Below are 11,655 nucleotides of genomic sequence, written 5' to 3'. Positions count from 1 at the left end.
CTGCCGTTTCGCGTACGCGCGTGCGGCTCGTGCAAACGTTATTAACGTGCGACCGCAATCGCACAGCAGAAACGCCTCGTGTGAACAGGCTCCTTGATTTCAGTATCCTCAGCTCCCTGCCGTCAATATAAAAATAAAAAATAATATAATAGGTTATTAACCTGTATGTATAAACACTCACGTAAACGTAATAATAAACAGTAAATAAAATAAGTATAATAGTAATTAATCGTCGCGTCGCGTAAAGAGTCACGGTCGGTCTCGCTCCGCGCGTACTTCGTACTTACCGTGTCTCTCGAGTGCTCTCGAGATAGGTTAACTGATGAATAGGAACTGACTGACAGCACGCTAAACGAACGCACTGTCTACACTGCACTGCACTGCGATACTAACGCCGCTAGCCGCCAGTGTCGAAAAAGTGAAAGTGACGTTTCTGATTATGACGTCATCATATAAGACGTCGGCGTTAGAAGTATTATACGTATCTTAAAAATAAATTTTCACATTTGGACTTTGCGTCGCAATATCTCCGCTCGTAGGGCACGTAGCGGAATATTATGAGAGAAACCCCCCCCCTAATTGGACCCCAAGCTATCGATCAAGCCTACTTAGAACTTGATCCGTTCACTCGTTATCGAGATCTCAACATCTCGAGTACTCGCAACCCGTCGCGTCGCGTAAAAGAGTCACGGTCGGTCTCGCTCCGCGTGTACTTGGCGCGAGACACTACCGTGTCTCTTGATAACCATTAAACCTTTTACATTTCCTACAGTAATCATTTTACGTAAGTCGTAATATATGATCGCGCTACTTACTACGGTGAGAAATCGATTCAACTCACGACGGTTTCGTTAATATTAACAGTAAAGAATTGAAATTACAACACAATACTAATATGGCATAAAGGCACATAACAGTGTGATTGCGAGCAAGTATCTCTATTCCTTCTATTTTTTCTGACTTCTGCGGCGTAAATCCTCGTGCGGCGTAAATACCGGAGTTACCTTATTTCTTGTAGCAAATATATCTCATTAAGAATATTTATCTTTGTTTTCTATCAGCATTTATTTTTGATATTAGTAGCACAAGAACGACGCACAAATCTTTGTTAAGAATTCATTATTTGATAAATTTTCAGTGAGCCATTGTGATTTTACATAATAGTACAATAAAAATCTTAGTAGCTCTTATTAGTTGCAAAAAGGACGATAGAAAAATGGAGAATGAGAAAACACGGTACTATCGGCTGCGTCGATGTTGCCGAGGTTGCTCTCTCGATTGCGGGACGATCTCGGTTCTCGTAGCTCCGGTCGCTATAGAGATCGCGAGGCTGCGTGAAGCGGCAAGAAGGCACGCGAGAGACGCGAGGTGCCCCTACGCTCGGTTTTTTAAACGTGCCTTGGGAGAGCTGGGGGGACTGATTGCGCGGGATTCTCGCTTTGAAGCGGCACCGCCGATGTTCTCAGGCCGTCTCGATTCGTTACCGCTACGGGTTCCAGCTCTCTCTCTCTCTCTCTCTCTCTCTCTCTCTCTCTCTCTCTCTCCCCCCCCCTCCCTCCCTCCCTCCCTCCCCACCCCTCCCTCCCCTCCCCCGGGATGTCAAAGTAAGCACAAAGTTTACGATGAAAACCATGAATTGGTGGCGTGTCCTGGCCCATATGACAGATTTATGATTGACAGAGATAAGGAAGCAGATAAAAATAAAGCATACAGGAGTGAGCGCGACACCAAGCAAGGATGGAAATAAATTAGCAGGTATTGAGATAAAACTAGACGGACTCATAAGAGCAGTGAAGGAAATAAAGAAAGAGGCAGCATGTAAAAAAGAAGTCAAGACAATGATTAAGAAAATAGTCCGAAAAGACGGGATGTATTAAACAAGAGCTAGAAGAATTAAGAAGAATGATGCAGGATGGAGGCTATGGACCGACAGAAGGAACTCAAAGGAGCTACAGCGAAGTAACAAAGGAAAAGAAAAAAGAAAATAATATAATTGTAAAGTCGAAAATGCAGCAAGGGAGTAAAACCACAGGAAAACTGATAAAGAGAAAGTAGATATTAAGAATATGGATGTAAGAGTAACAAAGCTAAAAAAGGGAAGTAAGGGAGCAGTGATTCTGAGTTGCGAGACTGAAGAGGAAATGGATAAATTAAAGGCCACAGTACAGGACAAACTGGGCGAGAATTTCAAAGTTACGGAGTCGAGACGATTAAAACCGGAGATTAAAATTGTTAATATCGGTGAAGAAGAGATAAAGTTAAGTGGTGATAATTTAATTATTACAATTAAAAAACAGAACAAAACAGATATAAAAAAAGGAACTCATATGCGAATAGTGAAGAGAATAATTAAAGAAAAGGGAAATGATAGAGACCAGCCTGAAAGAAAAGAAAAAGAAAAAGGTACAGTAATAATGAAAGCAGATGAAGAAATCAATGAAATAATGTTGAGTAAAGGAAAGCTGAACGTAGGGTGGAAAAAATGTCAAGTATACAATCACATTAATGTTAAAAGGTGCTTTAAATGCTTGGGATATTACCATATTTCAAAGAACTGTAGGCGGGACGAAGCATATTACAGGTGCGCAGGAAATCACAGGGTGACTGAATGTACGTCGACAAATAAAAAATGTGTAAACTGTGCGTTCAAAATTCAAACATACAACCCGAAAATATGACGCATTTGATCCGGAGTGTCCGACATTTAAAAGGGCAGTACAAGAGGAGAAGAGGAGAGCTGGCTGGGAGGATGCTAAGTAGCAAATACAGATAGAAGAGCAGCTGTTATTATACACAAATGCGCAGAGTCCGATAGCACATAGAGAGGATGAGATACAACACCAGATTATAAAGAGAGTGAATCCGGCAATTAACTACTGAAATTGAAGACAGTGAAGTGAATGTGCAGGAGGTTATGGTATATGATTAGATGTGATGCGGAAAAATAGGGGTTGTTTTGTATATAAGAGATGATATTAAATATAAAATAGTACTGATAAAAAGGATAATAGCGTGTTGTTGGTGTGTTGCGGTAGAAATAAAAGACAAATTATATAAAAATATGATAATGGTAATATATCATTCACCGAGTGCATCACACGGTAAATTTGTAAAGTTTCTTGAGAATATCGTGGAAGAGATAGTAATTAAGGGGGACTGTATAGTAATAGAAAACTTTAACATAGACTTTATGATAGATTCGTTTTATGCAAGAAAAGTGCAAGCAAAAATGCAGAGTTTAGGTATGAAACAGTACTTATGTTAATAGGCCGACAAGGCGGGTTATGAAGGACAGTCAAACAATGATAGACTTACTTTTTTTTAATAATATAGTTAAGGTACAAGTGCATGAGCCTAAAATAACGGACCATGCGTGGTTAAGAGTCGAATTGAATATGAGTAAATCCGAAAATAAATATAAAGAGAAAGACTCTATTTTTATATTTGACAACGTTTGGCTACTGTCGTGACAATTCGACCATTGGTTTTGGTCAGATTAATCGTCAAGACTTTTTTGACCACGGGTTTTGGTCGTTTCTAAATTGGCAAATGGGCAAAATTTATGGTCGAAAAAGTTTTGACGATTAATCTGACCAAAACTAATGGTCGAATTGTCACGATATTAAACAAACGTTGTCGAATATAAAAATAAAGTCTTTCTCGTTTATTAATTACTGGCTGGTTACCCGAGCTTCGCCCGGGAGTCGTTTTTCTTCAAACGACTTCATTTGTGTTTCAATATCCTTAATCGAAAAAAATTCCTTTATCAAGCAATAGCTTATCAGGCAATTGCAAAGAATCCTTTATATTTATTTTGATTCAAATTTTGATATTTATTTATTATTAATTAAATTATAATATTTAAAATTGCACAATATATTTTTTATTCAATATAATTATATTAAATAATTGTACAATTATTATATAAAATAAAAATTATTAATAATAGACATTTAACTTTACAATTGTCTTTACGTTTTGTCTTTTTTACAATTTATTCATCTTATTCTTCTTATTATTCTCGTCATGATTTTTATCCTTTCTACGTTTTAATTTGTTATTAGCCTCTACAACCACATTACAATTTTCTTCTTTATCATCCTTTTTACTATTTTTATGAACTTTCCCCGCGAAAAACGATTTAATATGAATCTAACTAAAATCATATTAAATCATATTAAATTTAAGTAAAATTCAAATTAAACCCAGATTTTATATTTATAGTATATTGCACCAAGAGGCGAAAGTTTCGACTCGGGCGGCAAACTTCACACTCGTCTGAAAAAGCTTTCGCCCCGAGGTGCACACGATATTTTTCACAATATCTTTACGGAAAGTTCGACCTCCATGCCTAGAGAGAGGCGAGAGTGGCCATTTCACGCCAGAACAGCATAGCGGGCGGAAAGTAACCACTTTCCTCCCTAGGGCGGAAAGTGATCACTTTTGTCCCGCTAAACAGGGAGGAAAGTGATTACTTTTGTCCCGCTAATGCCGTCCTGGCGTGAAATTGCTCGCCCCTCTCTACAGGCATGGAAAGTCGAACTTTCCGTGGAGGTGTTGTAAAAAATTATATTTGTTTAAATACAGTTTTAATTTGCACTTATTATGTTGGAGATACAAAGTGGCTCCACTCGAACTAACTGGTCGCGACATTACCGACGCCTATCTATTCTATTTTCTGATACTCATGGATTCAGTTCAGTTCAGTTCTCTTTCTGGCGTCGCACGGTTGACCATGTGTAATCATAATCGTTGTAATCATTTTATATATTAATCTGAATAAAACCGCGTTATATAGAAACAAACTCTAATTATATCACCCGCCAACAGGTTATGGGCCCAGGGGGCGTGAAACGCGAGTGTTCGATTAAAAGTCGCGAGTGAAGAGCTCGAAAACGTAAATAAGGTGTACCGTGCGCCGCGTACCAAATCTTTGGTTCGAGAGTGTTCGTGTCGGACAAAAATCCCCAAAAAGGAAAATTTGACTCGAGATCAGAGGAGGGTATTTTCATAGGATATTCAAATGAATCGAAAGCATATCGCGTGAGGCTACCGAAATCGCGTAAAGTAATCGTGAGACGCGACGTGAAATTTTTGAACAAGTCAGCTTTTGATCGTGAATACTGTTACGAGGTTTACTGTTTTGAAGGTCTGGGAAATGGAATGAAGCTTGTCTATTATATTGCACACACGAACGTTACTTTATTGCTAAACGGCGATATACCGACATCTTGTCTTGTCGAGACTCGTGGTACTAGTGAGTGTTACAGCGCTCTTCAATAGGGGAAAAGTGTACATAAGTGTATAATGTGCAAGTGCACTTCAACTCAACTTAAGTAACTAGAAAAGTGTACATGAGTGTACTTTAACTAACTAGAATATAAGAGTGCGAGATACAAAACCAATAAACAAAATAATATATAAAAATTAGAAATAAAACTTATATTTGTAACAAATACCAAGAGTTTCTTGAGGACGAGAAACCCGACCAAATCGAAACTAGAGGACACGAACGGAAAGACGAGTTGATTGAGAACGAGGCAGAGGAGCATCACGCCGAAGGACCTCAAGTTGTCATCAAGGAAAGGCATCACACAGAAGTACCTCGAGATGTCATCGTTAGAGCACCTAAACAAAGGGCAACGGAAGGCTCTACTCCTTTACCAACGAGGCTTTAACCACCGAAACGTGGAAGGGGAAGACCGATGATATTGCGTACCGGATCGGTTGGAAGGCCGAGAAAACTATATCATCTGGACGCTAACAACAATGACGGAAACGATGGTGAGGATAGTGAGGTTTCGGATGATGAGGGTCTACCTGGTGAGACTCCAGACAATGATGACGCGTTTATGGAATGTAACTTAACAATAACACACGATCCTGCAACGTGGCAAGAAGCGGAGCAAAGCGACGACGTCGAAGACTGGAGAACAGCCATGGAAGATGAATACCTTGCGCAGATACGTAACAACACTTGGGAAATTGTACCAAGACCGCAAAAGCGAAAAGTGATTGGTAGTAGATTTGTTTTCTGTAGTGGACTAGTCACAAAGAAGAAAGTACGTCTCGTAGCAAAGGGTTGCTCACAACGTGCAGGGGAGGATTTCCATGAAACTTATTCCTCCGTGGCAAGATCGACTTCAATTAGACTATTGGCGGCATTGTCGGCAGAATTGGGGTTGCAAATCCATCAAATGGATGTGGTAACCGCCTATCTCAATGGTGAACTGGAAGAGGACGTGTACATGGAGGTACCTGAGCAGTTGCACGAGGTATTGACGAAGATCATCGCTGGAAAACACGTAGGTTTAAATGCGGAAATAACTCAAAAAAAAGATATTATAAGAACTGCAAAACGTTGGCTACATGCATTGAACGCACATCAAGATAGTGTGTGCTTATTGAAGAAAGCACTTTATAGATTGCGACAATCAGGGTTGCAATGGTATCGTCGTCTTGTGTTAAAACTGAAGCAAATGGGTATGCGACCAACGGACCAAGACCCATGTATGTTTACATCGCGGAGGAAAAATTGCGTGATGATAATTGCGATTTATGTCGACGATATTGTGATCGCAACCAACGATCCGAGCTGGATGAAGGAGGTGAAGCGGAATTTGGCGGAGTCATTTGAGATGAAAGACTTGGGACCAGTGAATCATTGCCTGGAAATCGAGTTCCAACAAGACGAGAATGACTATAGTGTTGTCTTAACACAGCGCCAATACACTGAAGCTATCTTGGAGCGGTTTGGCATGCAAGATTGCAAATCAGCGAGGACTCCAGTCGATACAAATGTACAACTGACAAAACCGTCACGAGCTAATGAGAAGATAATGAGGCAATATCCTTTCCAACGTCTCATTGGAGCATTGATGTATCTTGCGGTATCTACGAGACCAGATATCGCGTACGCGGTCAATTTCTTGAGTCAATTCAATACGAACTATTCAACTGAGCACTGGCTGGCAGCCAAAAGAATCCTCAGATACCTGAGGGGCACCGAGGGTCATGGTCTGATGTACCAAAAATCAGATATACCATTGTACGGAGTAGTTGACGCAGACTGGGGTGCCAACACAGTTGACAGGCGATCATATTCTGGATACGCATTTATCTTAGCAGGAGCAGCAATATGTTGGGAAGCTCGAAAGCAACGAACTGTAGCGCTATCGAGTGTAGAGGCCGAGTATATGGCCATGTCGGAGGCCACCAAAGAGGCGATTTATCTTCAAGGCTTATTACGCGACACAGCAAGGCCATGCGACGGGACCATACTATTCAACGACAACCAGGGAGCACAGCGTTTGGTATACAGCACTGACGTACATCATTCAAGAACCAAACATATTGACTTGCGCCACTATTTTATTCGAGATCATTGTGCATCGGGCGCGATTGAGCTTCAGTATATTTCTACCAATGATATGCCGGCAGACATATTAACCAAGGGATTAGCCGGACCTAAACACATTCAGTGCCAGGATGGTTTGGGGATGATTGAGTTGCGCGAGTAACCTAGCTCGAGCCTACGACTTCGAGGGGAGGTGTTGGAGATACGAAATGGCTCCACTCGAACTAACTGGTCGCGACATTACCGACGCCTATCTATTCTATTTTCTGATACTCATGGATTCAGTTCAGTTCAGTTCAGTTCAGTTCTCTTTCTGGCGTCGCACGGTTGACCACGTGTAATCATAATCGTTGTAACCATTCTATTGTATATATTAATCTGAATAAAACCGCGTTATATAAAAACAAACTCTAATTATCACCCGCCAACATATTAAAATCAGTTATGTAGTTCAAATATGATCCACAATAAAATAGGGCTTTAATTTACATTTAATTAGATCACTTATGTGGATCATATAACACTTTAAATCAAATATGGTTTTAATTTATAAGATATTTTATAAGATAACTTATGTAGATTATATATGATCAAGAACCATACATGATGCAGAATATTTATATATAAGACTTTAATAAAAAGTTAATGTGTTCTGTATGCGATTTTTACTCGATTCAATTGCGGCTTTAACTCGGTTCTAATTTGATTTTGATTAAAATGTATTTTTGTTTAAATAATATTTGCGGTAAAATGTGTTTCCTTATTTGTCGAACTTAACATGTAAATATTTGATTCAAATTAAAAAGTTAGACCAATGTTGAATATTAATTTGATTTTGGAAAAATTATGAAAAGTTAATAATTGAAAAATTAAGTATAGATTAAATTTCATATTTTATAGACTGCTTTTATTACAATACAGTAGTATATGTTGTCATTAATTTTTTGTTGAAAATTTTTACAAAAAGATAATTATACGGTATACAAAATAATTTGTATCTATATATAACAAGCTGTGGATTCTGTCACAATCTACGTCTGTGTTAACAAAATATAAATTTGAAATAATTGGAGCATATTGAGCAATTCAAAGCTGGACAGAATAATACAAAAGATCTGGGAATAAACCAGCAGTGTATTTCAGTCCGCTATATATACATAAGATCAAAGTTATACAAACTCGCAGTAGATAATTACTATCACATATTATAAAAAAAAATAAAAAAAAATAACAGAGTGCAGCAAAATAAGTGGTATAATTAAATTGTTTTCTAAGATAGCACTCAAAGTTCCCAATACATTGAATAAAGATATTTTCAATGTTACAAATACTAAAGATACAATAAAAGAATGCGTTAAATTTACAGGTTTGTTTCAAACTTATTTGGAAGAAGGCATACGAAATTACCTACTCTCACAACCTTTAACAGGTTGATGATCTTTATGTCAACAACAATTATAATTCAGCTGAACTTATTACAGGTGTAATGTAATCGAGTCAGTTTTATACGGTTTTCTTCATGGTAAAATATTTTAGAGTGCTCTACCTGAAACAATTGAATAACAGCATACGAATACTTCACATCTGTTTGTTTTTCGCAGAAGACAAAAAATCTAATTTCTCCATAACCACAGACATTATTTGCACTTTCAAATTGTATTGTGTAGTTGTTGCGCTTCTTTTCCCTAAAATATATCAGTGAAGTGTAACAATCTCTTTTCTTTTTGGCACGAGCAAAGACGGCAACACTTTTAACAATGCCATTACTCATCAGCAGAGAACACTCTTCACGTGAAAAAATAAAAGCAGCATGCTCATTTAGGAGTTCAAAGTCATCATACAATGTATCACTGTTGAGTCCCCTCACTTTGTTTTTCAAAATTTGGATTCCACACGCAACTCTTAATTTCATGATTATTTCTTTACTTCTGTTTTTTGTTCTATGGATAAGTCTCTTTAAAACACCATTGGTGTTTTCAAAGATGAAGGTTGATGTGGCCCACAACGGGCCCCATCTTCTAACACATAAAGGCAGGTGCAACAACTATTGAACGCTTATTGTGTAGTCCTTTAAACGATATAAAATGCCAATGTCTCTGACAAATATCTTGATCATAATTTCAGCCATATCAATTTCGGTTTCAGAAATTTCTTCCTTTAGAAGTAAACATATTGCTTTCACAAAGAGACACCAGTGTTGCACATATATATTCGGCAGAAATTCAGAGACAATTGGGAGAGAGTAGCACAAAAGCCACATGCGAAAAATACTTCCTTTCCAGTAAGAAATGTCAGGTACTTTCATTGGCAATCTCCCAACAGTGTCAGGTGGTTTTATGTCCTCTAGTAACCTATCAATTGCATACTCATTTGCACTAATGTTCCATGGCCTTGGCTCATACAACCACAAGTTCAAAAATCTTTTCACTACACACAGATAGACAGTGTTCATATACTCAGCCACTAGAAAAGTAGACATGTCCAAGGAATTCTTGCAATTCTAGATGGCCCTTCTACCTCTTTGACCGGTAATCCTTTACATGCTTTTCTTGCTTAAGATTTCATTCTATTAACCTCACGGAGTTTAGCATTGTCCTCACAAAATACAAATGCACGCCTTCTTCTAATTTTCTTGTTACCTGCTAGTCTGGCTTGTTGCTCTTGCAAAGTTAGAGGAACTTTTACAGATCTTTGTTCGCAATAGTTGCACGCATACTTAGAATTCGAATAATTTTGCATTTTACATGTTGTCTGTTTTTGTCATACCACTTTGTCATACCACTCCACACAACCAAGTTCTAAACGTTTTAAAGTATCAACAAAAGGTCTTAACAGAGTACTCATTGGGGGCTTCTCAACATCACACCATGCTGCGCAAACTACCATATAACTAGTCCTTAAATATGGAGGAACCTCACAGATAATACATTTAACTGGCCATAAACTAGCTTTAGACTTTGTTTGGTATACTAAATCCCAGTAAGCAAAAAATCATTATTACAATGTTATTGCAACGATATTCTATAGAACTTGTAATGTTGTTAAATATGTAGTTCTTAATGTTGTATAGAATATCATTATGAATATACTTTGACCACGATTCCGAAATTTCAGTAATGTTGAAATGGGAGTGCCATAACGTTGCAAATAACATTTTGCTAAGGTTTTTCTATCATTCCTGTAACGTTTTTAAGATAAAAATTTAAACAAACTATCAACTTTATTACAATATTATATTGAGATTACCGTAATATTAATTCTAACGTTTATTTAAAGTTATTATTGATATTTTATTTTTATTTCAGGGAGTATGTATTTATTTCCAATAAAATGCACTACACTAATTACCATAAAAAAGTAGTTTTATTTATATGAACAAATATATACATATACATATACATATATAGGTTTTATTATGAGATTTATTTCGTGTGCCAATTATTTCTGCAAATTATCTCTGCCAATTATCTTAGAAAGTATTAATTCTAGGAAGGGATCCTAGGAAGGGATTATTGAAGTCAACCTTCGGATAAGGGAAATTAAGGTGCCTTCTAATTCTTTTTTAGGCAATGCGATACAGGTGCTCTAGTTTAATATAACTCTTTTACTATTTTTTTCCAAACTCTTATTCTTTCCTTTTAAACAGATTATTAATCTTTCCGGATCTTTACCAAACAGTTGCTGAAAAATAAGAATTTCTCATTCAACTTCAGAAATATTTGTAACATCTTCAGTGATTTAGTCTATGTATCAAAATACATTATGTCTGTTAAGTTAGCACCCCTCCCCCTCCGCAAAAAAAGCAGAATAACACATATGTAGAAATTAAATGCTCTTTATGTGCTAATTAGGTGTTCTATTCACTTTTTTGTGCTCGAACGGTTTCATGGAAAATTGCAATTAAAAGTGGGGATGCTGGCTTAACATAAGCTAGCACCCCTACTCATTAAAATTATATTAAAAAATAAAGTACTTAATACAGTACAATTATGTGCTTTTTATGTGCTTTTAAATGTCTCAAACCAAATTAGTTTATCTGTAATAGTTTAAAAGATATACGTAAAAAAAAGATCTATATACTACTAATATAAGAGTAAAGTATCAGTTAAAATACAGAAAGCAAAATAATTCTTGTCTTAAAATGTTTCTTGATTAATGTGTTCTCGAAATATGCACAATGAAATTTTCGTGCTTATCCCCTTTGACCGACCCGAACGTGAACACCCCATACATACAAGAGTAAAGTACCTGCAGTTAAAATACAGATAGCGAATTGGTTTTAGTCTTAAAATATTCCT

The 11,655-nt window shown here is 37.2% G+C and overlaps 1 long non-coding RNA gene across 6 annotated transcripts in view; it reads right to left on the bottom strand.

The window, feature by feature from the left end:
* Window positions 1–10,988: 10,988 nt before the first annotated feature.
* The window catches only part of LOC112453466, a 3,137-nt gene continuing 2,470 nt past the window's right edge, over window positions 10,989–11,655 (bottom strand). For all 6 annotated transcript variants that reach the window (XR_003040622.1, XR_003040623.1, XR_003040625.1 and 3 more), the window contains one exon: window positions 10,989–11,038. This is a non-coding gene — a long non-coding RNA (uncharacterized LOC112453466). The remainder of the gene's footprint in view (window positions 11,039–11,655) is intronic.

This window comes from Temnothorax curvispinosus, unplaced genomic scaffold (assembly GCF_003070985.1).
Source record: "Temnothorax curvispinosus isolate PA1 unplaced genomic scaffold, ASM307098v1 QBEX01004391.1, whole genome shotgun sequence".
Classification (NCBI taxonomy): domain Eukaryota; kingdom Metazoa; phylum Arthropoda; class Insecta; order Hymenoptera; family Formicidae; genus Temnothorax; species Temnothorax curvispinosus.
Note: the sequence above shows the minus strand (reverse complement) of the source record. Positions and strands in the feature narration are given on the sequence as shown.